The 27972-nt window shown below is 35.9% G+C and overlaps 3 long non-coding RNA genes across 4 annotated transcripts; 2 read left to right on the forward strand and 1 right to left on the reverse strand.

Moving 5' to 3' along the window:
- The first annotated feature begins 7551 nt into the window (after positions 1 to 7551).
- Positions 7552 to 11028, forward strand: LOC145795342 (uncharacterized). Its single transcript, XR_014336130.1, has 2 exons — positions 7552 to 8026; positions 10562 to 11028. It is a non-coding gene; the product is annotated as an uncharacterized LOC145795342 (long non-coding RNA).
- Positions 11029 to 14914: 3886 nt separating this feature from the next.
- LOC145795343 (uncharacterized) lies at positions 14915 to 17556 on the forward strand. 2 transcript variants are annotated; one of them, XR_014336132.1, is made up of 3 exons: positions 15237 to 15251; positions 15393 to 16103; positions 17129 to 17556. It is a non-coding gene; the product is annotated as an uncharacterized LOC145795343 (long non-coding RNA). The 2 variants fall into 2 exon arrangements; XR_014336131.1 differs by having other exon boundaries at positions 14915 to 16103.
- Positions 17557 to 18576: 1020 nt separating this feature from the next.
- On the reverse strand, positions 18577 to 19059 carry LOC145795344 (uncharacterized). Its single transcript, XR_014336133.1, has 2 exons — positions 18921 to 19059; positions 18577 to 18826 (listed from the first exon to the last, which is right to left on the reverse strand). It is a non-coding gene; the product is annotated as an uncharacterized LOC145795344 (long non-coding RNA).
- Positions 19060 to 27972: the final 8913 nt, after the last annotated feature.

The raw sequence follows: 27972 nt of genomic DNA on the forward strand, positions 1-27972 counted from the left end.
TCGCCCGATCCGAAGATCGGCCTCTACTAACCATGGTATCCGTTTTTGAAAGCATTATGCGTTCTTATTCCAGTTATTAGCCTAGAATTACTATGTTATGCGCACAGCAAACAAGTATAGACCAAATCGCCTAAATTGGAACAAAACATTTCATGTTTGTTTTGAAAATGGTTTGCTACTCGCAAGTAGGCTAAAATGCAGGTCTTGCCACCCTCAAATGGGCTTTTAGAAAAGATGGTTTTGTCACTATCTAGTGGGCTTAAAATTCACAGTTTTAATGCGTTATCCCAATTTAAGCAATTCGACCTCCATCCACAGGCATTCAAGCAGTTATATCACGTAAGCAGTTAGCCTCATGGTAATCATGCAATTATGGCAACACTCACACGCATGCAGCATGCTAAAGCGTAAAAGCTCACCTAGTACTCCAAGCCAAAACCGGAACCAGTTAGTCATCACATGCATGATCCTAGTTCATGTTAAGATGGCTAATGCAACACATGCAAGATGCAACTAAGATAGGCTTGGCTAATCTACAATGACATGTGAAATGCTACAACTAACATGTATTCAATTTGGAATTGAAATACAAATGCAGTTAGAATGATGCGCCGAGCCCGGTGCATGCAAGGCAAATGTATGAATGCACGCATGCTAAGCATAGGGTATGCCAATTTAAACATGCCCTAGTCTACCATCATAAGCGGGTAAATAAAAGGGAAGAAAGACGTGGGGTTGGAAGACATACACACACTCACGCACACTTATTACATAATTGCCCTCGCTTGGAGGGTCCGAATGAATATTGCAGTCTGAATAATAAACACATTAATTATTACAGAATTTCTAATTAATTAACAGAATGAATGCAAAAAGAAAGGTGGCCATAGCCCCCGCCTCGGGATGCGCAAATTATGCATGCTCGAACCTGTCTCGCCTGGAAAGTCCGTACCATACCACTGCCGCCTCTGTTTACACTGCCCTACTTCTCTGAAAATTGCCAAAGTTCTGGGACAGGTCCTCTGAACATTGTGGAACACCATCGGCTGGAGGAAATGTCCACCGGCTATTGAAAATATCAATCGGCTGCTGATGAAGTCATCGACCATTAACCAATGGCCGGTCGGCACTATATACTGCCGGTCGGCCAAAAATCCCTACAGAATCTGGTTTTTGACAGCAACAAGGACAGACAGTGTGTGGCATGGAATTTCAAGCAAGTGTATGCATAGCTACTCTCCCAATCATGTAACGGACTCAAGGGAGTATGGCCCTTGACCCTCGGGCTATCAATCGTGCATTTGATGCATGATAGCCTAAGGAGCCAAGGTTGCAATTCAATGTAAAAATGCATGCAACACACAAATGAGGACCAAGATCCTATCATGCCAAAGTCAAGGGCCTCGGTGACCGAGGGTTGAGGTGTGTTTTGTCACTCGAAGTACAAAACACCCTTCATCCCTTAAGTTTGGTTTGACACCCCAAACCAAACAATGTAATGCATGTATGCACTTGTGATTCAAGTTATGCAACATGAGGCTAAGATGCAAAACATGCCAAACGTGATGCAACCTATCATGTTAAGTATGCAAAGTACTAATCATATGAGATACAAATGTAATGCAAACATGGACAAACATGCCAAGGAATGAGTCCAAAACAAGGGCATTCAAGGCCACCAAAAGGGAGCGTCACTCAATACCTATCCCAAGCAATCATGGCATGAATTTTCAATGCAAAACAGAGTTCTAGCATGCAAAAGGGCCCTCAAAACCCACTGATATGGCAGCCTAAATGCTTAAGCATGGTAGCATACACAATGACCACCCTTTAAGGCGCAAAACTACAACACTTCAAGGCAATGAATGAGACGCAAATGATAGTGTAAGATCACATCATATGGACTGAAACATGATATTAAATGATGCCGAATGATGATAACAAGCTTATGCTAAGCATGTTGGTGACCCATACAACCAAGGCTTACAAGCCAAAATGCAAAGCAACTATATCAAGCATGCCAAACATGACAAAATCAGTGGCCAACAGACTTTAAGCATGACAAAACAAGGCCAAATACTTCACAAGGTTAAGTCAAAACAAGAGGATATGCTAGGCTAAACACATAGCACACTTCTAGGCAAGATGGAGAATTACAAAGCAAGTATAAAATGCATGCTAAGGGCCAACAAACCACCATTGGACAGAGATATAATATGACCCAAAACACCTAAAAAACTTCTGAAATGGGACCAAAAATAATCAAGCATGCATGTTACCCTTTTGAGCCAAAACAAAGGTAAAAGAAGGACAAAGGGGAGAGGGGTGTCCCTCCCCTACACAAGACTTCAAAATCACTCCATCACCACTGAAAATCCACTGGATTTCAGTGGTGAGAAGACCAACACAACAAAGTAAACAAAGCTTAAAGAAAAGGGCACCAAAATAGGCCAAAAGAGGCCTAAGGGGAGGAGTTCGACCCCCAATGCCAAAACACCCTTAATGAAAGATGTTAAGCACAAAAATACAAGACTTTTTCATGTTAAACACAAAGCCTAAATCAGCATGCAAGACAGGTAGAAAACTAGTGCAAGATTGGGGAAACTAAAGCAAGTGTCTCACCCTTGAAGAAGCCTTGAAGAACAGATGATCCAGCCACTCTCTATTGATCAAAATCAGTCCAAAACCTCAAAAAACAACCCTCAATGCCTCTCAATCTCGGAGCAAGGTGTAATGGTGTGTGTTTTAGTGCAAAAGTAAGGTCAAAATGCACTTTTAGGCTTCCAAACACACCCTAAGGATGAGAGAGAGGGAGAAATAGAGAGAGAGGATAATATATCAGATATATAGATATAAAAGCTCTGGTTTTTTGGTTCAAAAGCTCCAACCCTCAACAAAGGGAGAGGAGGAGTGCTTATATAGGCAAAGGCCAAGGTTCTAGGCTTCTCCAAGAAGCTAGGTGAAAGGGGCAAAGGGTGCAAAGGAGTCTTAGCTTCTTGGAGAAGCTAATACAGCTGGCCAAGCTTCCCCAAGAAGCTTGGCCAAAGGGTTCAAGCTTCTAGAAGGAAAGGGGGTTCAAAGGCTCACACTAGCCAAAAACTGCACGGGAAGGAGTGATGGTGCATTCCAGCTGGCATAGCTGGCATGCACCATGCCTCAAGGGTGCAAAGGAGTCACACTGGCCAACAAAAGAAGTCGCCGGCAGAATAAAGTGCCGGCCGGCCAAATATAGTGCCGGCTGGCCATTGATTTTAAGAAACCATGGCCGGTGGCACCCATAAACAGCCGGTGATGCTAGGGGAAGGCCGGTGGAATGTGGGGATGGACAGCAAGCCATTCTCCGCGCTTCAAGGCAAAAACACAAGTGTTTGGTGCCAAAACTAAACACGGAACAGTCGAGTCGAGAGATCCTGTGGCAAGGCACGCAGCCAAGACTTTCGGGAACTCAAGACGAAACACCAACAAGGAGGATCACCGTGTGTTCCAACGGTGACGTCCAAGTCTTGAGGACGGTCAAAAATGAGGTGTCTACAGTATGGTGTAACACTAGGTGTTTTAGTGCAAAACTAAGAACAAAACACCCTTTTGGACACTCTAACACACACAAATGAAGAGAGAGAGGGAGATATATATATATAGAGAGAGAGAGTGATATATCAGATATATATGTCTGATTTTTATGAACCTCTCTAAAGGAAGGAGAGGCCTCCTTTTATAAAACAAACTAGGGACCAAGGCTTCTTAGAGAAGTTGAGGCAAAGGGGCCAAGCTTCCTCAAGAAGCTAGACCAAAGGTCCAAGCTTCTTGGGGAAGCTAAGACAAAGGGTGCAAGTCTTCTGGAGGAAGCTAAGACAAAGGGTCTAAGCTTCTCCAAGAAGCTTAGAGCAAAAGGGTGCAAAGGGTGCAAGTCCTCCATACACGTGTATGGAGGACAAGTCCATGCACTCCAATTGGTACAGCTGGCATGCACAATGCCTGAAAAAGGCAAAAAGGAGGCACCGGCCAGAAAAAGAGACAATCGGCCAAATACATGGCCGACCGACCAGATATCAGGGCCGACCGACCAAACAAATGGTCGGTAGAAAGAAATCAAGGCCCGTGACTTCATGCCACGGCCGGTGGGTTTAAGGGATGGCTAACAAGCCACTTCCTACCCTCAGGTGCAAAAACCACAAGTCCTTGGTCCACAACCAAGCACAAAACAGTCAAGTCGAGAGATTCTATGGCAAGCAGCACAGCCGAGTCCTTCGGGATCTCAAAACGAACACGAACATGGATGATCACTGAGTGTTCAAAAGATGATGTCCAAGTCTTGAGGATGGTCAAAAATGGGGTGTCTACACAACCCGCAACCGCCCATAGTGCGGTTTGCGGTTTGTGCGGATAGAGTTTGCAAATGTGCGGGCAGTTGCGGGCGGTTTGTGGTTTACACTTTTTTCTTTAAAAATTAATTTTTGAGTTTTTTTTCCCATCGAATTTAGGCATCAGATTCATTTTATATATTTGTGATCATTTGACAACAATTTTCTGATGAGTTTACAAATAAAAATTGAATATCAATGCATTAAATGAAAGTACCCAAAACAAAAAGACCATACACTAGCATTTTTGCCATGAAAAAAATGTATATCAATGCATTAAATGTTGTACTCAATTAGAATTGTCAGTTCAATAATCAATAATCAAACTAGAAGTTCCATCGATCACTAGAAGGAAAATTTTATTAGGAACAAGTGGATGAGTCACCAATGAAAATCATATAAGAAACTGAGTTTAGGACTTGATAATTCTACGGCATTAAGAAAGTTGAGAAATACTTAAAAATAAGGATCCTAGTGTCATAGAAAACATAATGGTGCTCCTATTAAAGTTATAAAGTTGGTATATAAATAATAATAATAATAATAATTAAAGTACAGGCGGTTTTTGCGGATTGCGGGTTTAAACAGCGACCCGCCCGCGACCCGCAAATTTGTCATATTTCAAACTGCATTCGCCCGCATGATGTTTACGAAACCGCCCATTTATATGCGGGTTGGGCGGTTTGAGCGGTGTAGATAAATCGTTACCCACCCCTATTAGTTAGTTATCTTACAATCAATTCCATACAGTGGCATGACACCCCCCCTCCAATTCTTACAATATTTATGAAGTGTGATAAGAAATTGAAAGAGCTTTAAAAATGCCCCCTCCTCTCAGACAAAGTTATATTTTCTAGAAGAAAATTTTATTGAAATTGATATTATTCATAATTTTCAAAATAATACTGTATCCGTCTCATATCAATAGTCCCTTTTGAAAATTTCAAAATTACATTTTAAATTCAAATGTTTAATGGTTAATTCCAAAAATGCCCTTCTATTATCATTTTTAAATATATTTGTAATTACTTTCCAAGGGGTAATTTTGGAAACTTTTAAATTTAGAAATTTGATTTTTCAAAGTGGACATTTATTTTGGGATAACAAAAAATGAAATAATTGATCAATAAAATGAGACGGAGGAAGTAGGTAACTAAAATTTGAGCTACAATAGTTCATCAGTTTTACCAATTTGGGTCATGACAATCAATTTGATTTTTAACAAAAATGCTACAAGAATTTCATAATCAAAACTATTTTGATTTATTACAGAACATCACAAAACTAAAATGAATTTGAGTTTGGTAATCAAGGCACTTCAATACATAATCATACACCATAGAGTCTGATAACTAAAATGGATTTGAGTCATGAAAAAAAATACAACCAAAATTTCACAACCACAAATTTGACTACCACACATTATACTTTTCCAATAAATGATGTGGAAGTATTTTCCAGATTACAGAATTGGTCAAGGTCTAGACTTTTCCAAGTCTTCGTATTGTAATTCTTCTACTTCTTTAGTATGTAATATGTAAGCAGTAATTTAGTAAATGATTATATATATACATATATAAGTTCACCGTACACCCATAATCATTAGTTGCATCTTCCTCTTTTTCTTTTTTGTATCCAATTCCCCTCTCTCTCTCTCTCTCTCCCTCTCTCTCAAAATGAATAGGGATATATTTGTTGAATTAAAATTCAGATTTTAATAAAATAGCTATATAATGTGGAAAGAAAATTTTTTTGGAATTGGTGACAAAATTTTTCATCTCTAAAGAAGGTTTTTGCTACGTGCTCACTCAAAATAACTGTTTGAATGCCTGTGGATGAAAGCTATTTTACTTGCATTGGGGATGATTTTAATCAAATGTATGTGCGAGCTCATTTCTTTCTTTTTGAGTTGTGTGCACTCAAAACTCTTTTAAAAATCACATAAAATCAAGTCATTTTCAAAGCAAGCGAAACAGTCTATACTTGTGTGCCTCACATAATAAGTTAGTATATTAAATAATCAGAACAAGAGTATATAATATTGATAAAATTTACATTAGTAGAGGTTGATCTTTGATCGGATGAGTGGGGTGCTCAATTCTTGACCTTTCCCTCTCATACCTAAGTTTTTTTGTCCCTTATTTGGCTTAGGTGGATTACTAATTTTGTCATGCATTCTTTATTTCATCGCTAAATGAATTTGTCGTGACAAAAAATATTGTCACATTTTGTCACTATTACTCTCAATGTGTGATGAATTTTTTTTTTCGATATTATTTCAAATTTTTAATAATGAATTTATTTTTGTCTCTATTGGTAGCTTCTTCGACTAATTATTTGGAAAAAAAAATAATTGAAACAAAATTATTTGAAAATGAAATTATTTGAAAAAAAAAATTGTTAGTCAAATTTTTAAATTTCTGTTTAAAAACTAGCGTAAACTCATTTTTTCCTCAAATTTATAAATTGAGACAACCATTTATAAACCAAAAAAATTATCAAACATGTTTTTATGATAATTTTTAAAATTTTTATAAATATAAACTAAAAACGAAATAGTTACCAAACGGGCCCTTACAATCATTTCCATACAGAGGCACGACAACCCCCGCTCCCCATTCTTACAATATTTATAAAGTGGATAAGAAATTGAAAGAGCTTTAAAAATGTTCCCCCCCCCCCCCCCCTTCTCAAACAAAGTTATATTTTCTTGAAGAAAATTTTATTGAAATTGCTATTATTCATAATTTTCAAAATAATATTGTATCCTCTCGTATCAATAGTCCCTTTTGAAAATTTCAAAATTACATTTTAAATTCAAATTTTTAATGGTTAATTCCAAAAATGTCCTTCTATTATCATTTTTAAATATATTTATAATTACTTTCCATGGGGTAATTTTGGAAACTTTTAAATTTAGAAATTTGATTTTTCAAAGTGGACATTTATCTTGGGATAACAAAAAATAAAATAATGGATCATTAAAATGAGACGGAGGAAGTATGTAACTAAAATTTGAGCTAGTTCATAAGTTTTACCAATTTGGGTCATGACAATCAATTTGATTTTTAACAAAAATGCTATAAGAATTTCATAATCAAAACTATTTCGATTTATTGCAGAACATCACAAAACTAAAATGAATTTGAGTTTGGTAATCAAGGCACTTCAGTACATAATCATACACCATAGAGTCTGATAACTAAAATGGATTTGAGCCATGGAAAAGATACCACCAAAATTTCATAACCACAAATTTGACTACCACAAATTACACTTTTCCAGTAAATGATGTGGAAGTATTTTCCACATTACATAATTGGTCAAGCTCTTCAGACTTTTCCAAGTCTTGGTATTGTAATTCTTCTACTTCTTTAGTATGTAATATGTAAGCAATAATTTAGTAAATGATTATATATATATATATATATACATATGAAAGTTCACTGTACACCCATAATCATTAGTTGCATCTTCCTCATTTTTCTTTTTTTATCCAATTCCTCTCTCTCTCTCTCTCTCTCTCTCTCTCTCTCTGTCTCTCTCCCTCTCTCTCTCTCAAAATGTTGAGCAAAGCATCTTCTTCTTCTTCGGTTTCATATTGTTGATGCTCATTATGGTCCAACCAGTTACATCTGCAAGAAAACTAGCCACCAATCCAGGCGGTAAGTTCTCTCTGTTTTATAGTTATATCAGTTTTTTTTTTTAATATTTATTGTAATTCATTGCAACATATAAGAGTTTTAAAAATTAAGTTTTGTATCTCTAAAAATATAAATTTTGTTGCAAAAAATATTAAGATACTACTTGCAGGCACTAGCCCTGTGATTTTGTTTAAATTAAGTTAAGTTATGATGGAATTGTTATATTAACAGGTTTCAAAATGAATAGGGACATATTTGCTAAATTAAAATTCAGGTTTTGATAAAATAGCTATATAATGTGAAAAAAAAAAATTCTGGAATTAGTGACAAAATTTTTCATCTTTAAAGAAGTTTGTTTTTTTTTTGTCCCTTATTTGGCTTAGGTGGATGACTAATTTTTCCATGCATTCTTTATTTCGTCGCTAAATGAATTTGTCATGATAAAAAATATTGTCACATTTTGTCACTATTACTCTCAATGTGTGATGAATTTTTTTTTCAACATTATTCCATATTTTTAATGATGAATTTCTTTTTGTCTCTATTGGTAGCTTCTTCGACTAATTTTTTTTCGTCTTCGTTTATATTTAACACTACAAAATTATTTCGTCTCTATTTTTTATATTTATGACAAAATAGTTTTGTCTCTAATTTCTACCTTTAATGATAAAATATTTCTTTGCTAATTACTTACAAGTATGTTCCCAGCAATTTGTATTGGAGACAAAAAAAAAAAAAAAAATCGTCACAAATTTATCATTTTCAATGATGAATTTATTTTTTCGTCTCCAAAACCTTTTGGCAACAACATTTTGGTGACAAAATGCGTAAGGAAAACTTTATGTCGTAATTAGTTTGGGTGACAAAATGTGTACATTTTGGGATAAATTTGTTTCGTCTTTAAATCCCAAATTTGTTGTAGTGACTACTCTATTTTATTATTGAATTTCATTGAGATAATGAACTTTCTGAAAAGAACTTTTCATGTGTTTTCAAAAGAACTGAAAGCTTATGACATTGAAGCCTGACATGGCATTTGCATTCATGTATTTGAGGTTACTTAAAATATATATATATATATATATATTTCTATAGTCTACATCGATGATATCCTCATTTTCTCTAAGTCACTTGATGAACATTGGAAACATCTTAATTCCTTTTTTCATATTATCAAATATAATGGTTTAGTGATCTCTTCTCCTAAAATTAAACTTTTCCAAGCTAAAGGGATTAAAAATCTCATTCATAATATTTTGAAATTCATTAGGAGCATTTTTTAATCCAAATGGCATGACATTACATTCATAATGACCAAAAGGAGTAGTAAATGCAGTTTTACAACAATCATCAGGATGAATTTGTATTTGCCAAAATCCCCTTTTTAGATCGAATTTACTAAAAATGACGGTACCATAAATTAAAAGTCACCTATTATAGAAAACTTGTTTACCAAACTACTTACCGTATTGCTTGCCCAAAGACAACTCGCAAAACTACTCGCTGTGCACAATTCATACAATTTCATCAAATTACTAGTCGTCGCAATTTACTTGCTCATTATACTAATTGTCTTCATTTCCATATGAACAAATTAGATATCCTTAGTGGATGCTAATTCTGTTCACCTTATTTGCTTACAAATGTCAAGGCCTTCTAGTAAAGCCATTGTTCCAACTAGTAAATTCATTGTTATTCCTCCTATTAACCTTGTCACCAGATATCATCCTATTGACACTATCAACCGTTACGAAGTTCTTGGTAATATCCCTAAACCTAGTTATGCATCTGCTCTTGCTTCAGATCCATTCGCTTCTTCTTCACAATCACTCACTCCTTACCCTCCTAACCCAGTCAAATCAGTCTAGTCTGATTATGTCAAATTTCAATCAACTAATCTCTTTTTCAAAGAACCTATTCACAAGAATACCCATAATGTTCTTGATCTAGTTAAATCTTATTTCCCTCCTGGATGGCATTTTGTTCCACTCCATCCAGAAAAGTCAATTACATACTACAAAGATTTTCATCATCAATCAATAGTCATTAAACCTATCTATGATCGTACATACACTAATAAAATTGTTTACCATTCTCTTTACATCCACAATATAGTTTCTCTTGATGAATGGGGTCCTCCTTTTCAACTCAGAGATTTATCTGGTCATACAATCCAATATAGTTATTATGACTATATGGATGTTTGGTTTAAAGTTCTCTTGTATCAAAATGAGTCATACAGTCACTCCTGGTTCCTCCAATTTGACCATAAGTTCAAGTCGGAATTTCCCACTTGGTTTCTTCAATGGTGGACTCAGCATGGTGCTATTCCTGAAATCTTCTCCTCTGTTTTAATTGAACAAGTAAATTATTTCTCTTCGGTTTTTAAACTCAGTCAACAACAAAAACAATTTCCTTGGTAACTTATTTTTATATCCAAATACAAAGTCCCCTGGATATTTAAATTGCAATATGTTATTTCTGATAACCTAGTTATTCGCCAACACTTTGTTAAATGGTGGGATAATTTTAAACCCCAATGCATAATTGATCAAGTTCAAGAAGAATTCCCAGTGAATCTCCATGCACCAACACCTGCAATGGTCAAAGCTCAGCAGAACCCAACTGCTTCAGTCACCCAAGGAACTCAAGGAAGCCCAATTCCACCAGTCAGACTTGGAAGCCCAACAACCAGCTCTTCCAAGCCCAAATCATCCAAATCCAAGTCAACTCCATTAAAGCCCAAAGTTAAGACCAAGTCATCTAGTGATGAATTGATTCAAATGACCAAGCTATTGATGGCCCAAGCCAAGTCACAGGTTGGAGATGAAACCTCTGAAGAATCTAGTTCCTCTGAGGCTTCAACCAATAATGATCCTTATGGGCCCCAGTTTCAAGATGCTCAAGACCCATATGCTTAAACAGTCGGCCATTGGATTCTATATATGTATAAATCAGCTTCAGTCACTACTCTTACTTTCAGAAAACCTACTGATATATATATATATATTGATTCCCCATCAGTTAATTGTGCAGTCACGTTCCCTCACTGCAAGTAAAAAAAAAAAGGTCTTGGTCAATGAAAGATGCTCTCTGCACCTATGTACCTCTTATTTTCAAGCTTTTTAGAAGTCACAAGTCTCACAATATTTTCCAGCTTTTGAAGTCACAAGCCTCACAGCTCCAATCACGGGCCTCACAGTTCCAAGTTTCACAAGCTCAACAATTATCCACTTTGCCTATAAAAGAGGCTTCTCAAGGCAGAGAGGAAAAGAAAGGAGTTTACAATTTTCTTTCGCAGTTTCTCTTAGTCTCTGAAAAATTTTAAGTTTGTTTTAAAATTCAGTTTTTAAGGATGCAAGTAGAAGCTGTATTTTCCAGTTACTTCCAGTAAACAATTATGTATTTTCCAATTACTTCCAGTAACCAATTGTAAGTTAATATTGTGAGCTTAATTTATTTATCTGTTCTTATTTAAAATATTTTATTTAGTTTATTTAACTTTTTTGTTTTAACTTGTTAGTTTATTAAATTTATGTATTTATTAAATTATATATATATATATATATACTTTGCTAAGATATCTCTATTGGATTTTGTGTTTATCACTCGTGGATTTTGTGCAAGAAAAAATGCGGTAAACCTGCTTAGCTGAAGGCATGGGAATATTTTTGAGAACACGATGCTCTATATTTTTTTGTGATTACTTTTGGCAAGCTAAGGGCTTAAATTGTATAGGTTTGTTAACCATTTTTGTGTAACCAGGCTTAAGTGTCAAAACTTGTAACCCTTGAGGCTTTTCTTTTGTTGATTATTTTCTTGTTTAGAATTGTCGCACATGCTATGGATTCAACTTAGAAAGGATTAAATATGTATTGCATGTGGACTCATTTTGTAAATCTCTTTCATGAAAGAAATGCAACTATAGAGATTTGATTAATGGAAATCTAAGTTTATTGATTGACGAAATAATCGGGTTATTTATGTCTTTTATTTTGGGGGCATTACAGGGGACATCAGTGGCGACTAAGTAGTTGTGAGTGACGCTAAGATCGACAGTGGCTGCAATGATGATGGAGATGTCCAAACTAACAGATTTGTAGCGGCGTGGTGGTTAAGGTTTACAGATCTATAAATCTGAGGTCGATCTATAGATCTCCAATGACGGCTCGACCGCAATAGATCTAGAGAGAGAGAGAGAGAGAGACGAGAGGAATGGCGGTGATGGTGATTAATTGGCGGCACGGCGGCAATGAAGGTAAGGAGGGGAGAGAGAGAGAGAGAGGCGTTGGTTTGTTTAGGATTTGGTTTGGAAACAAAAATATATATATATATATATACATTTCTAGTTTGGTCATTTTGCAATAGCTTGTCCTTATGGACATAATAAATTAGCGCTTGGACATTTGGGCAAGAAAAGTCCAAAATTGGACTTTTCAACTGAGCATCCGTTTTAAATTCACCTAATCCAGATATACTAAAAAAATAAAGTATTTGTAATTTTTTTTTTATACAAAATTCATTAAATACAAAAAAAAAATAAAAAATAAAAATTCAATTCAGTCATTTTTTTGGGTATTTATTGATTGTTTTTTAAAGATGTTCTTCATAAATATTTTATTTTTTACATGGATCTAAGTTAGATAAATCTAAAAAATAAGAATTGACTAAAACATGGAAAAAAAGAAGAAGAAGAAGTTTAATGAAGTTAACAAAATACGAAAAAAAACCCTCAAAAAATGCGGTTATGTTTGGTTTGATTTTTTGAAATTTGTTTCTAAACATGTTTTCGTTAATCTTTAGGGAGCTCAATGTAGGAGTATAGAAAAGATTTAAAATACCATTTTTTTTTGTTACTTTTACTTAGCGAAAATAAGCAGATGATTTAAATTGAAAATAAATCAAAATATTAGTGTTTAACTTGATAAAATTAAAAATTTAGAAACTATTTTGTTATAAAGATAATTTTTTTTTGTGTGTATTTTTTTTTTTTTTTTGGGTTGTGTTTTTCTTATTGAATTTTTAGTACTTCTTAAATATGTGTATATATAAATAATTGAATAAATTACTAGTAGATCTTAATAATTGGACTTAATTTTCATTAAATTGTATCAATTTGTCGCTGAAAATTGGTCCTAGCAAAATTGTCACTAAAAATAATTTTTTATGATGATTTTCAAAATATGTCGCTAAACACTGATAATTAGTGACATTTTTCTATGACGGATTTTTGAGTGCTTTTGCATGGGGAGAACTTGAGTGTTTTTGCATAGTTCTTAAAATCTCAAATTTGAGTGTTTTTGCATGTTTTCCATCTCATGTTTCAAGATAATCTTATTATATGTTTATTACTTTTTCATATACTCTTGTGGCACTAATAGTTATTTTGGAGATTGTGGCACTAATAGCTGTTTTGCAGATCATGACCTTGAGAAAAAAGGTTGCTTTTGTTGGCTAGTATGGGTTGGGGTGATTAGGATTTTTATTTGTTAAGTGTGTTTTGTCACAGCATTGCCAAATAGGGAGATTGTTAGGTTTTTATTCTTGGCAATCCCGTTTGATAAAACTCTTTTCAGTTGCAATTTTATTTGTTCTTTTATTTCAGTGAGCTATGAGTTTTTTAATGCGAATCCAACTTGAATTGTGCCTATGCAGAGGAGTTTGTGATCTTATCCTATCATGTTTGCCACTTTCTTGAGTATGTCAGGGATCGAGTGAAGAATCTTTGGTCCTAGAAGGTTTCACTGACTGTAAAAATACTGAGAAGTTGCATTTGTCGCTCGAGTGACACTTTGGTGGCTCGAGCGAAGACGCTTGAAAAACACTTGTTTTAGTCTCCTTGCTTGAGCGAGCATTCCTTCGCTCGAGCGAGCATCGCGACCCTGTTTTCTATAAATATGTGTTTCAATCAGATTTTAGGGTTACGACTTCTAGATCTTCTTCTTGGGTATTAGAGTTTTCATCTGGAGCTTCTTTGCTAATTTCTTTGACATTTGTTTGGGTTTAACTCATGGTTTGAGAAGTATACATCAAAGGATTGTTTGTTTCATTCAATACAAAAGAGCGAGTTGTTCTTTGGTGTGTTATGGGGAATTTGGAAGTGAAGCTTTAGTGGATTCTGGAGTGACTCATCGTCGTGGATTTGACATCGGTGTTGTGGATTCAATGTTGGGCAAGACAATTCCAAGGTGAAGACCGGGCTGGAAGAGGCACATAGGGGTCGATTCAATTCGGGCGTGGATTCGCTAAGTAATTAAGAGTACACTTGTGTCATTCCTTTATGTCTTATTAGTGGACTGTTTTGTGGCTTTTGCCCTAGTTTTTTTTATCACAATTAGAGACGCTCTAATTGTGGTTTTTCTATGTAAAATCGTTGTGTCAATCTGTCTTTGATTGTTTAATTGAGATTGCTATTTACTTATTAAAATTGATATATAATCACAAATCAATATCTAGGGATTTTTTAGATTTTTCAAGATTTTTTAAACTATTGTTAAAATTTACAATTAGTGATGTTTTATATGATAAAATTTTTAAACTATTGCTGAAAATTGACAATAAGTGACGCTTTTTTAATGTTTGATGAAAAACACGACTAATTATTACAGTAACTATTAGACAATAAGCCCAATTGAGAAAGAAAAATGCCAGAGACTTCAAGTGTTTTACTAACATTTTTATCAAATGTCTTATATGAGTGTGAGATTTACGCTATGTAAATTTCATTTGAGTCTCACATTTATGTAAAACATTTAATAAAAATATTGATAAAACATTTGAAATCTTTAACATTACTTATTGAGAAAATTTCGAATCGCCTTTCTCACACGGCCTTACTATTTCATTACGCCAATCATGCAAGAGTTTGAATGGATAAGATCAGATTTCTAATTCTTTAGCATCATTGGCTTAGGAAATTGATCTGCACATCTATATCGTTTGCATGGATAAGATCAGATTTCTAACTCTTTAGCCTCATTGGCTCAGGAAATTGATCTGCAAATTTATGATATGACACATCTACATCGTCTGCAAGCTAATCTAACGAAGAATATAAGAAAATATCTGCACAAAGTATCCCTTTTATTATTATTATTATTATTTTTTTAATTTTAAATAGATTTTTCCAGTAAACGCCCTGGAAGTCTTTTCCTAATTACAGAATCTGTCAAGTTGTCAAAGACTTTTCCAAGTCTTCGTCTTGTAGTTCTCCTACTTGTGAAAAGAGATATATATGCACAAGGGTGTAAGCGTATCGATGATTGTGTTTAAAATATAAATTTTAATTTTGAATAATTTAATATATATTTTTTTATGTTGTAAAATAATGACCTCAAGTCTTGTCTCCTCTTTTAATTATTATTATTATTTTTTTCTTTCTTTTTAGATGGAAAGGTCACTTGACAAAAGAAGAGAAAGAAATTCATAGACAACGCCAAGTGTAATGTTCACTTCTAATAATAGTATAGAATGTTTTAATAAGAGTAAATTACAAACACATCTCTTGAGATTTATTTAAATTTTAAATTATCTCACGTAGTTTTAAAAATTACATTATGCCCTTAAGGTATCTAATTTCATAACAAATAGGTCCTTTTATAAATAAATCCTTAAGTTAATTAACAGTTTTTAATAATGTTAAAATTTTATTTCAATTAATAATTCAGATAATTTTATTATTATATAGGTGAACAGTTAGAAATTTTACTTTTTTAATTAATTTTGTTAAATAAAAAATTGTAACAGGGAAGTATTTGTAATTTTTTAAGCCGCAAAAAATAATTTGTATTTTAAGTAAATTTCAAGAGATGTATTTATAATTTATCCTTTTAATAATAATATAGATATAGATAAATATATATAAGATCTATCTATTTCTTTTGTATGCAGTAAATGATTCTATATATATGTGAACCATAAAAGTGCACTCCACACCCATAATCATTTGTGCATCTCCCCCCCATTTCCTCTCTCTCTCTGAAAATGTTGAGCAAAGCTTCTTTTTCCCATTTTTATAGGTTCTTCTTCTTCTTCTGGTTCATAATGCTGACGTTCATCATACTGCAACCAGTTACATCTGAAAGTAAACTAGCTGGTAGTAAGTTCTCTCTCTGTTATACATTTATATAAGTATTTTTTTTAATGTTTATCTAAATTATTTCTTATCAAGATGATTTTTGTATGGCTCGCTCTTGAGACCCACATGACCCACAAGAGAAGAGATAAGCCTTTGGTGGACACGAGTGTGCTATCAGTCGAAAAACCTCTCCGATTGGATTAGAATAATAAATATAAAAAGGATATTATAAAAATGGATTTAGTATTTTGAATATTACTTACCCTATCATATGTGCATTGACTTTTTATAGACGGTCTCATATATGGACGTCAATTTCATATTTTTGTGAACTATCTAATTGTGATTTAAAAATATTTCATTAAAAAAAATATCTACTAATATATTGATGTTGTTACATAATATGTAAAATAATTGAAAGTCATCTTGAAAATTGTAAGAATAGTCATGAATTAAAAGAATTTTTAAAAATTACCACAAAAAAAAAAAAAAAAACTCAAAGTTTGACTCTTCTAACAAAATAAATTCTGAATTTTTTTGTTAAATAAAAATGATAAAAAAAAATGATATTTTAGTTATTAAAGTCGATGCAAATGTACAAAAAAAATCTAAAATATTATTTTTCATTCAGTTTAACAATTAAAATATATTTTTTCATCAATTTTACCTTATGAAAATTGATAGATGATTTAGATTGAAAATAAATTAAAAAATTATAGTTTAAATTGATGTATTTAAAATTTATTTTGTTAAAAAGATCAAACGTTTAAAAAAAAATTGTAAATTTCTTAAGAACTCTTTTAAATTTCAAGAGGGGTCAGTCTATAAACATTGTAGAAACATTCATAAATTAGTAGTTTAATAATATAATTTTGAAAAACAAGCTTAATCTCCTGATTATATATTTTTCACTTTATACTTTAATTCAAATTTCAATTTAATTTTTATAATTTCAATTTAAACAATTTCATCTCTACACTATTAGTCTAATTTCAATTTCATCACTCCATCTAAATTAATCAAATTTCAATCATGGCTTGTGGCAGATGCACCCAGCAAGATTGGGGTGAAACGAAGTCCCTTACCCATGGCACATTCTGTAACAGCAGGCGGTGGCCACAGTTCTCCTACACCGGTGACCTACCAACGAGGGATATCATATAAGCCACTTCAACTGCCAAAAAGGGCTTGCACCATTTACAACCGTTGTCGTCAGGCACAACCATCTCCTCCATCACCGCCGTCACCACCACCAAATGCTTGCACCATTTACAACCGTTGTCGTCGGGCACAACCATCTCCACCATCACCGCCGCCACCACCACCACCATCACCATAGAGACATTGAATGTGGGCAAATTATATCACTAGTTTTTATATTTTATCTTTTGTCATTTTCATTTTTATAATTTTAAGTGACTTGTGAAGATGCAAAAATATAATTAATTAACGGGATTAACTAGTTTGGATAAAATTCTTGCGCCTTATTATGAATCAGTGCTTTGAATCTTTTTACTTATGTACATGTTTTTTTATCCGTGAGTTTATTTGCTAGAACTTTCCTCTCTCATTTTGGACTTTTTCTTTGTATTAATTATGTATTATATTTCTTTTTTATGATTATGATTGCAATTTATTAAGTTTCATCATACTCACTACAAGAAATAATACCTTTGCCAACCAAAAAATTGGTCGCTAAAAGTCTATTTTTAGTAGGCAAAAGTTATCCGCGACCAATTTTTTTGGTCGCTACTTTAGTCTCCAATTTAGGGTCGGCAAAAATAATTCGCGACCAAAATTTTTGCTGGTCGGAAAAAGTTAGATTTGCCGACTAAATTTTTGGTCGCTAAATATATCATTATTGCGACTAATTCATTTTGTCGGTAAAACACTTTGGTTACGAAAAGTAATATTTTCCCAACCAAATATCTTAGTCGTAAATTGTCACATTCCACGACCAAACAGATTAGTCACCAAAAGTCGAGGAATCGCCGACTAACAATTTAGTCGCCAAAAGGTAAGGAATTACTGACCAATGATTTTAGTCGCAAAAGTGTAAAATTTGCCGACCAATTTTTTAGTCGCCAAATCTCTTAGAACAATCAATTTTTGTTTATAAACACTCAATCCAATATCGAACAAAATTCATTCAACCCAACCACAATTAAGGAACAATAACATTTAAAAAAGAAAAAGCTTAGGAACAATAATTACTCCATTCGTCCCAAAATATTAGTCCTTTATTCCATTTTTCATTGTCTCAAAATATTAGTCTCTCTTCAAAAATCAAGTACAAAAATAATATAAATTTCCTATTTTGCCCTTCTTTTAAATTAATAAACAATATAAAAAGTACAATTATGACATTGATATTCCCAAAAAATGTACTATCAAAAGGGTAATTTTGGAAAATCAACTTTTTTCAAATGCAATAATTGTACTACCAAAAAAGTTAGATTTCCCAAAAGAGACCATTATTTTGGGACAGAGGGAGTAACAAATTTCTTTTCTTGTAACTTCACTAAATCATCAAACAATAATTGAATTCCATTTAAAATAAAGACGAAAATATGTAACCGTAGTGCAGCACAGGGCACATTCAAGTCAAATTGAATTTAGTAAGCATGCCTTCTCAAAAGCTATATCCTCTTTGAAGTACAACATGACACAAAACTTGAAGCCTTTCACCTTTAATGATTTAGCATATCAACTTGCTTGGCAGCTGATCCAAACTAACATATCAGCTGAAAGAACATGTGCAAAAAATTTAGCCCATATGTTCAAGGTAGACGTAATAATAACGGCAACAATCAAAAAACAAGATACTGAAAATCAAACCTTTTTCTTTTTATTAGAGACACCTTTCTCTTTTTGATGGATATTGTCATGACACCAAACCGCCCCTAGTAGGATGATGCCGTGATGGCCAGTAATCCGAGATTACCGAAGGCCAATTTCCAAAATCCACACACAACAGAGTATAAATATATGGGGCTGACAAGTATGGAAGCAATATATACAAAACAGATTAGTCCATAAGAGCTGTGCGTAAGTCAAATGAAATGGAAAACATCTACACATGGGTTACAACTTAGTACAAATGAGGTAAAGTACTTATTACATCTTGATCAAAAGGCTTCTCAAGCCGACGTGTGCAAAATACAAGTATTACAAGTCGAGAAGCATAATTTTCAAGACTGCCGACGTAAATACAAGTCAAGTCGACATAACAAAAATCCAAAACAAGCTAGCGAATCACATCTAGGCATCACCGCCTTCTTGCTCATCACCTACATATATATAGAGAGGGTGAGCTTGGATACTCAGTGAATGATATAAATAATAAAGGGGTTTGCATGAATAATAGCCGAAGTCTTTTCAAAACAATACATGTCAAAACTTTATATAACAAGGGGTGGACCTCGTCCATCTAACAAATCTTCAAAGCTTCAAGGGATGCTTACTAGCATCAATATATTACAAATGATGACATCCCAGACAAACAAACCCACACGGTAAACCGTCAGTGGCAAAACAAGACAAAGCAAGAGAGATATCTCAAACAAGGGTGCTACAAAAGTTTAGAGTCCTCTAGCACAAAGGACCTATGCTACGAAGGCCCGTAGCCCCCTAACACGAGAGTACTGCGAAAGTTTAGAGTCCTCCAGCACAAGGGACTTTCAAAACAAGATGTACAGTTGCATTATAGTCCCCTGACACTAAGGACTTTCAAAACAAGATGTGCTGTTGCATTATAGTCCCCTGACACTAAGGACTTTCAAAACAAGATGTGCAGTTGCATTATAGTCCCCTGGCACTAAGGACTTTCCGAGAATGTCATCAAAACATAGCTTACTTGATACATCAAAATAGGGGTAATCATTCATGCTTAATCAAATGCTTTTATCAAAACGAAACAAGGCTTTATCAAATCTTTATAACATAACTTTATTAAAAATACCACTCACATAGTTCTTCAAACGTCGGGGGTCAAGGCAAGTCCAAGTCCTTCAAACACATGGCAAAGTCTATTGAACGTACTTTCAAACAAGATTCACAGGCAAACGGATGATCTCGGCGTTCTTCAAACTAAGTTAAATCAAAACAAAACACTATTTTTCATCTCGGGGAAATATGTTGGGCGTCAACCAGGTCTTGGTCGAGGTCCCACACCTTCTCGCCGAGTTGTGGTTCCGACGGCCACATTCAAAAGCGAAGTCGGGAAAATCTGGGTTTCCCTTTGAGGAACATGAAGAACATGAAGATGGAGAACATGAAGAACATGCATGCCAAAATCACAACTTGTTATTACAAAGTCTGAGATTTCGTGGGTCATATCTTGGTGGAAGAGGATTTGGATGGGGTTGAGGTTCTAGGAGTTCTAGGTATCCTTTTTCTTGTAGCATTCTCAAAGCTTGAGAGAGACTCATGTAAAGAGGATGGAAATTTCGGGCTTGGGGCCGAGTTGAAGTGGTTGGTTTTTGGCCATTGAGGGAAGTGGTGATAGTGTCTACTTCTGAGCATTTCGCAGCTGTGCTACCATCAGTAGTAGCATTGGAACTGCCAACAACATTCTTCTTCAAAGGCTCATTATCTTCCGTAAAGATCCCTTGTCTGATGGCATCCTCAATTTGAACCCCAATTTCATGAAGGTTTGGAAAGGTAAACAGAGGTAGAACGATCATCCGCTGCAGTAACTTGCCATGCAAATTCCGAACAATCATCCTGATCTGATCTTTGTCGGAAGGCCTTTTAGTCACCATCGAGGCCTTTGCTCTCTATCTTGTCACGAACTCTGAGAAACCTTTATTTGGCTCTTGGCAAGTGACTTTGAGATCACGAGTTATGACCTCGATTTGTGTGTTGCAGGAGTATTGCGCAATAAAGGCCTCAGCCATTTCTTCACAGTTATGTTTCACAGAGTTCTCCAATTTCGTATACCAGATTGCGGCTATCCCAAACATGGCTCGGTCGAAGAGAGACAACTTTTGGGCCGAGGTCAAACCCATTGGCCTCAAGATATCAGAAAACAGGTGGAGATGCACCATTCGGTCTCTAGAACCATCGAAGCAGTCGATATGCGGCATTTTAAATTGCTCCGGTAAGGTAACTGCAGATTCAGTATACTCGTCCTCTAAATCCAGGATGAAGTTCACTCTTTGTGCTCGTTTGAATAACTTCTCCAGTTTATTGACCTTGAGTGTAGTTGGGTCAACCTTAAATTCAGACGGAGCTTCGGCATGATAGACAGGAGTTTTAGAGGCTTGCTGTATGGGCAGTGGCTCCGGGTGTCGGGTTATCCATAGGAGGTAGATAAGATGCAGAGGCCGTAGCCAGCTGTGGTTGTTGTTGTTGTAGCCGGGTTATCACTTCGGCCTGACGAGCCGTGACTTTAGCCTGACGGATTGCGTCCTGCTGCAGTGCCTCGATTGTCTGTTGTAGGTGTTGTATCTATTCTTCCACACTGGCTGGGGAATATTGAGCCATGGGAATGGGTGATTGATCTCGTGCTGAGCTGAACGCAGACAACTGTTCCCAGGCCAGACTACACCAGGGTGAACTAAGGGGTGACTGCTGTAGAAACTACACTGGTCAATTCTGCCTGGACCTTCTTCGTCTTGTAACCGATGGGGATGAGGTAAACACAGGCTGCTTCTAAACCAATTCTGACCTGACAAAGTCTATCGATACAAGTCCAGATTACCCAGGGGAGATTGGAACCTTCTGAAGCTATGGTTCCAGGACTACCTTGCAAAAGAGAAAATAGACAACATGTCAACCTGATTTCACCGGGACAAATATGAGCATAGCTGAATGATTGTGTTCTTTACTGAATTCTGCCCTAAAATGGATACCCTCAAACACTGATGTCCTCAGACTGATACCCAAACTTGCAGCTGATACAAGCATTCCTGTAGAGACACACCCTAACAGCACGTATCAAGCAAGTAAGAGCCAAAACACCCCTATGGTGGGGTAAGGTTTCCCTGTCCTAGTTTCGTCAGGAACTAGGGGTTCACTATGCACGCATGAGGTTCCAAACAATCCTGCATTCGGGCGAGCAACCTGTCCTAGTTTGGAACAGTCTCTAAGGCTTCCGATATGTAACTAGGTCGATTGGTCAAAAAGGGTGCCTCAGCTGTGATCCCGATCTGGGGTTTGTGTTCCCATCATGGCAGAGCCCGCAACCGGTCAGCCTTATAGCACGCTTTTCCAAGCAAGCCTTCGGCAAATCGTTCAGGAATAGCAGATGGGAAACACTGTGTCCTAGGCGCACCAATGCAAATGCAATGCAAAGAAACACATAAATATAGATAAAACAACATATCATGAGTTTCAAGTCAAGTTCTCTAAATCCCCAGCGGAGTCGCCGGAAACTGTAGACTCGACTTTCTTCCTGCGCCCCTCTTTCAAAGAGGCGCGAATTGGTCTTACTACAGTTCGGACTCCTGCCACAGTTCTGAATCTAATCTCACAAAGTGCAATGTGAGACTGATAAACACCAAAGAGTCCAAATCTGGCAATTGGTTTTGGAAAATCAATTTTGAATGAAAAAGTGCCAAACATGGATTGCTTTGCCAGATTATAGAGTCGCCACCTAAATATTTTATTTTGGGAAATTTAGGAAACTGACTCGTGCCAAAGGCCACGTGTCCGTCATCACCAAAGTTGCCTCGGCTTGGGAACTTGGGTACGAGAGGGGAAGGTCCTGAAATGAGCACCCCCACTCGCCCTATCAAAGGATCGTCATCTACTAAGCATGATATGTTGTTTCATAAATACATGTGTTCTTATTCCGGTTAATAGCTAACTTTACTATGTGATACGCACATCATACAAGTATAGACTCAATGACGAGAATTGGAACAAAACAACTCATGTTTGTTTGTGAAAATGGTTTGAAAGTGTTACTCGCAAGAAGGCTAAAGCGCGGAGCTGCCACCCTCAAGTGGGCTTTAGAAAGCATGATTTTGCCACTTCGCAAAGTGGGTTTAAAACTCGCAATCATAGAGTTGTTCTAATTCAGGCAATCAAGCTTCCATCCACAGGCATTCAAGCAGTTAAGCATTTAAGCAAATAGCCTCATGGCTAGCATGCGATCATGGCAACACTCACACTTTTGCAAGGATGCTAAAGTGTAAACACTTACAATATACTCCAAGCCAAAACAGAAAGCTAGTTAGAAAACAATGCATGATCCTAACTATACAAAATGCCTAATGCAACACATGTAAAATGCAGCTAAATAGGCTCGGCTATCTAAAATGGCATATGAATGCAACACTTTGATACATGTATTCAAATAGGTATTGAAATACAATGCAGTTTGAATGATGCGCCGAGCCTGGTGCATGCAAGACAAATGAATGATACACCCATGCAAGCATAAGGATGCTAATCAAAATATGCCCTAATCTAACCACTGAAAGCGGATAAATAAAAAGGAGAAAGAAGTGGGGTTGGAAGACATGCACAGACACACGCACACTTATTACAACAATATGCCCTCTCGAAGGATGGTCCGAATAAATAAGCTAACTAGCTACGATGAGCTAAGCTACTTATTACAAACCAACTAATTAACCAACTATTCTAGCTAATTAATTATTACAATGCAATTGAAATTAAATTAACTAGCTACGCTAATTAAAATATTACAACACTTGAATCAAATAATTAGCTACAACTAACTATTAAAACGATAAAGTGGCCTCGCAGGCGAAGGAAATATGCATGCTCGGTTGGCGTCCACTCGGAAAATGCATTGCCTTGCCATGAGTTGCCTCTGTTTGCACTCACTGTGATCTCAGAACACTGCACAAACTTCCAGATGGCTTATACCCCAAAATAGGAACACTTTGGACAATTTCTGTGATACCCATGTTCCGTATTATGCTAATTTATCCTCCTTATGCATATGATTATGTGTTTGTTATAATTTTGAGTGCCATTTATATGAATATATGTGGTTTTGAATTTCTATCTGTTCACCGTAGGAATATCTGTTTGATTATCTGCTTCGGAATTTAAATTGAAGGCCTCATCGGCCATAGAAACCAAAATTGATTGTGCCATTGTGACTGGCATAATTTTTAGAGCCTACGGTGAAGTTTAATTGAAAAATTGATTCGGACCAGATTAAATTGATTAAATTGATGAATTAGTGCCCAATTATTTATTATTATTAAATTGGTTTAGTGGGACTTTTATAAAAAGGGCAATACACACTCAACACTGCTCTTGGTTTCATCTTTTGGCTGATTTAGCCCTCTAGAGAAAGAGAGAACCAAACTAGAGAGAGAAAGAGAGAGAGAGAGAGAGAGAGAGAGAGAGAGAGAGAGAGAGAGAGAGAGTAGGAGAATCAAAATTTGGTCTTGAAGGCTTGGAAGTTTGAAGCTACACTCAAGAATTGATCTTGGTTTGGGAGACTAAAGCTCTTAGGTGAGTAATCAACCCTTAATTTATGGGTTTGAGTTTTAATTTTGTGAATTAAAGATTAAATAGTGATCAAGAACGTGGAATGAGTTGGTTTTGATGAATTTGAAGTCCATATGTGCATGCATGCAGAGAATTCCTATGAAATTACATAATCTAGCATATAATATGTGAATTTTGAAAGATTGTGAGTTGAATCATACATGCAAGCATGTTTTTGTTGAGTTCCATGAGAATGAACACCATTTGCATCATTTGAAAGAGAAATGAAGTCAAAATTAGCATGAATGTTTGAATGTTAAAGACGTGGAGCTTATGTGAGGTTTGAATGCATGAGCCTTGATTATACAATGGAATGTTGATTAATTTGAAGAAATGGACCATGATTTTGAGCAATTGACCTCATCTTGCTTGTATACTCATGTTATATAATGTATTTGCATGTTTTGGAACCAAAAACATGAGTTTTGAACCTTGGAAGGTCGGGTTTGAACTCAAGAACCCATTCTGGAAAACCCAGAAATTTGATGTCCGCTCGAACGGGGAAACCGCCGCTCGAGCGTGAATTTGGAGCTTCCAGAATATTTTGCAGACATGATATCCGCTCGAACGAGGAAGTCCAGGCTCGAGCGGGGAGCTATGTAATATGGACTTCTGCTCGAGCGTCCAAGTTCCACGCTCGAGCGCAAAAATGGCATAACCAGTACTTTTGCAGACCTCATGGGTCCGCTCGAGTGGGTAAGTCCACGCTCGAGCGGGGACCCTGTTTCTGAAAATTTTGTGTGACCATTCTGTGTTTCGTTTTCCATCCTCTTTCACTTGCAAGCACTCTTAGGCATGCATTAAGCATTGTAATTGAGTTAAAGAGATAAGAATGAAGCCTAAAGAGGAATATGTGAATTAAAGAACGGATTGAATCGTTTGTGACCCATATGTGTTATATGATGTGTAGGGTCAAGCTCCAGGGCAAATTCATGAGCCGATCACTGTGAGTAATATTGATATTTTGAAGTTTGTCAATTGTCCAATTGCTTATTTCTTTACAAGTTTGCTAGTTTGAATTATGGACAACCGATTGACATGAACAGTTGGGCCGAAGGCCGATTGACATGAACAGTTGGGCCGAAGGCCGATTGACATGAATGAATGGGCCGAAGGCTGTTCTGACATAAATTAATGGGCCGAAGGCCATTTTGACATGAATGAATGGGTCGAAGGCCGTTTTGACAAGAATAAATGATTGGATCGAAGGCCGATTGACATGAATGATTGGGCCGAAGGCTAATTGACACAAATGGTTGGACCAAAGGCCGTTTTGACACAAATGAAAGTTTGACATGCATGAATGGGCCAGAGGCCAGTTTGACATGCATGAATGGGCCAGAGGCTTGTTTGACGTGCATGAAAGGCCTAAAGGCCAGTTTGATATGAAAGTTTGAAAGGCCTAAAAGGCCAGTTTGATAAGAAAGTTTGAAAGGCCTAAAAGGCTAGTTTGATGTGAAAGTTTGAAAAGGCCAAAGGCCAGTTTGACACGAATAACAGTTTGACATGAATAACAATTTGACACTAATGAATTGGGCCCGAGGCCGTATGATGTGTTTGGGACCGCAGTTACTTAACTTACATATGTCTATGTATGTATGTATTAGTAGAAATATAAATTGGGCCTAAGGCCGTTTGATCTATATTGTTCCAATGTATATTCTTTATTTGATATTATTCAGTGGGCTTTCGCTCACGCTCATTCATGTGTTTGTAGGTGAGCCAAGAGAAGTCCAAGCCCAGCCCCAGTGAAGTCTGTTTGGAACAACTAAGGTTTTAAAGAGTCAGCCCTTACGTCTCACGCACGAGACACGTCTTCGCCCTTCTGCCATTTTAGGTTATTTTGTCATGTTGGCGAGGAGATTGGTGTACGTCTGTATATAGCTTTGTTTTGGCTGACTTAGATTTGAATGATCCTGTCTGTATAGAACTTCATGTTACTATACTTTCTGTTGTGAGTTATTAACATATGTATGTGTGGAATGTTATGATGTGCATATAAGCACGACTCTATGGACAAAGTTTTAAATTTGCTTCCGATTTGACCCCTTTACTCTGATGAGTTTTGTCTTATTTCGTTTGAGGCCATAGGTAATCTTGTGATTACCGGCCGGTTATGGCCTTAACCCATAGGGGCGGGTGACGGTCGTGACAGAGTGGTATCCGAGCACAAGTTAAGAACTCACACACTTGTCCAAAAGAGCAATAAGCGTCTAGGTAAGATCTAGGATGCATTCATGTGATAAGTGTGAATTTGAAATCCTCAAGAATACGCTTAAATGTTCAATATGAACGATTATGTATTATAAGTTTGTGATTCTCTTGCATTGCAAAATATTTGAATACGTATGCTCTTTTGTATATGCATACCTGTAAATCTTTTGTATAAAGTATAATGCAAGTTTAATCAGATGGTGAGAACATGTGATTATATGAGATGTTAATTGTTACACTAGTGTGTACAACAAGTTTGTTTTGTTATAATGCACATACATGAACATATGAGTCATGAAAGGTTACTTATGCGCATTCAATTATGCAAATTGGTGTCTATGTGAAATATGAACATGATTTGAGTATATAACTACTTAGTAAATGTTCAGCATGAAATCATCAATTACGTACGTGATTAATTGTTCCTTGACAATACATAAAATGGGAATATAACAATGTGCCGATGTGCAAATGTACACGTGTGTATCTGTGTTTATTTTTGTATTGGGCATCTCGGTATTTGGCAAGGCTTAATAAGAATTGTGTAGAACATGGATAAAGTGACGGCATACGAGTTGGCAGACTCTTCCACAGCCCGACTTGATAGACTGCAAAGAATAGTACGAGAAATGACAGAGATTCTAAGACAACAACGTCAGTTGCCACTACGGCAAGAACCTCTACCACCACCAGTGTAGGAAACGCCGAGGAGTTTGTTATCAGATTTCTGGGGCTTGTTATAGAAGTGGTAAAATGGACCGTATGGTAAGGAACTGTCCCCGAACTGAACAAAATGTGAATAAATCTTTCGCCTCAGCTAGATTCGTACTAATGGTAGGAGCTACTAATCAGGATAGAGTAATTACACTCATCCCAGGAAGCACTCGGAATACTACAACCGCTATCCCAGGTATCTATACTGTTTATAACTATGTGTTGACTGATTCTGAATTAGTACTTGTGTACATCTTTGCTTGGGATATTGTTTGATTCGGGTCGGCATATTCTTTCGTATCTGCTGTATGTGTATCTAGATTGATTAGACCCACAAGATTGAGACCGTACTCATTGAATATATATATATATATATATGCTCCATTTGGGAAATTTGTGAAATATGTGTTGGGATATCGAATAACTCTGCACATGCACATGTACATCTAAACCTATGCTCGGGGTGATTTGTTATATTACTACC

Source organism: Camellia sinensis, chromosome 7 (assembly GCF_055761805.1).
Source record: "Camellia sinensis isolate YWXY chromosome 7, ASM5576180v1, whole genome shotgun sequence".
Taxonomy (NCBI): Eukaryota; Viridiplantae; Streptophyta; class Magnoliopsida; order Ericales; family Theaceae; genus Camellia; species Camellia sinensis.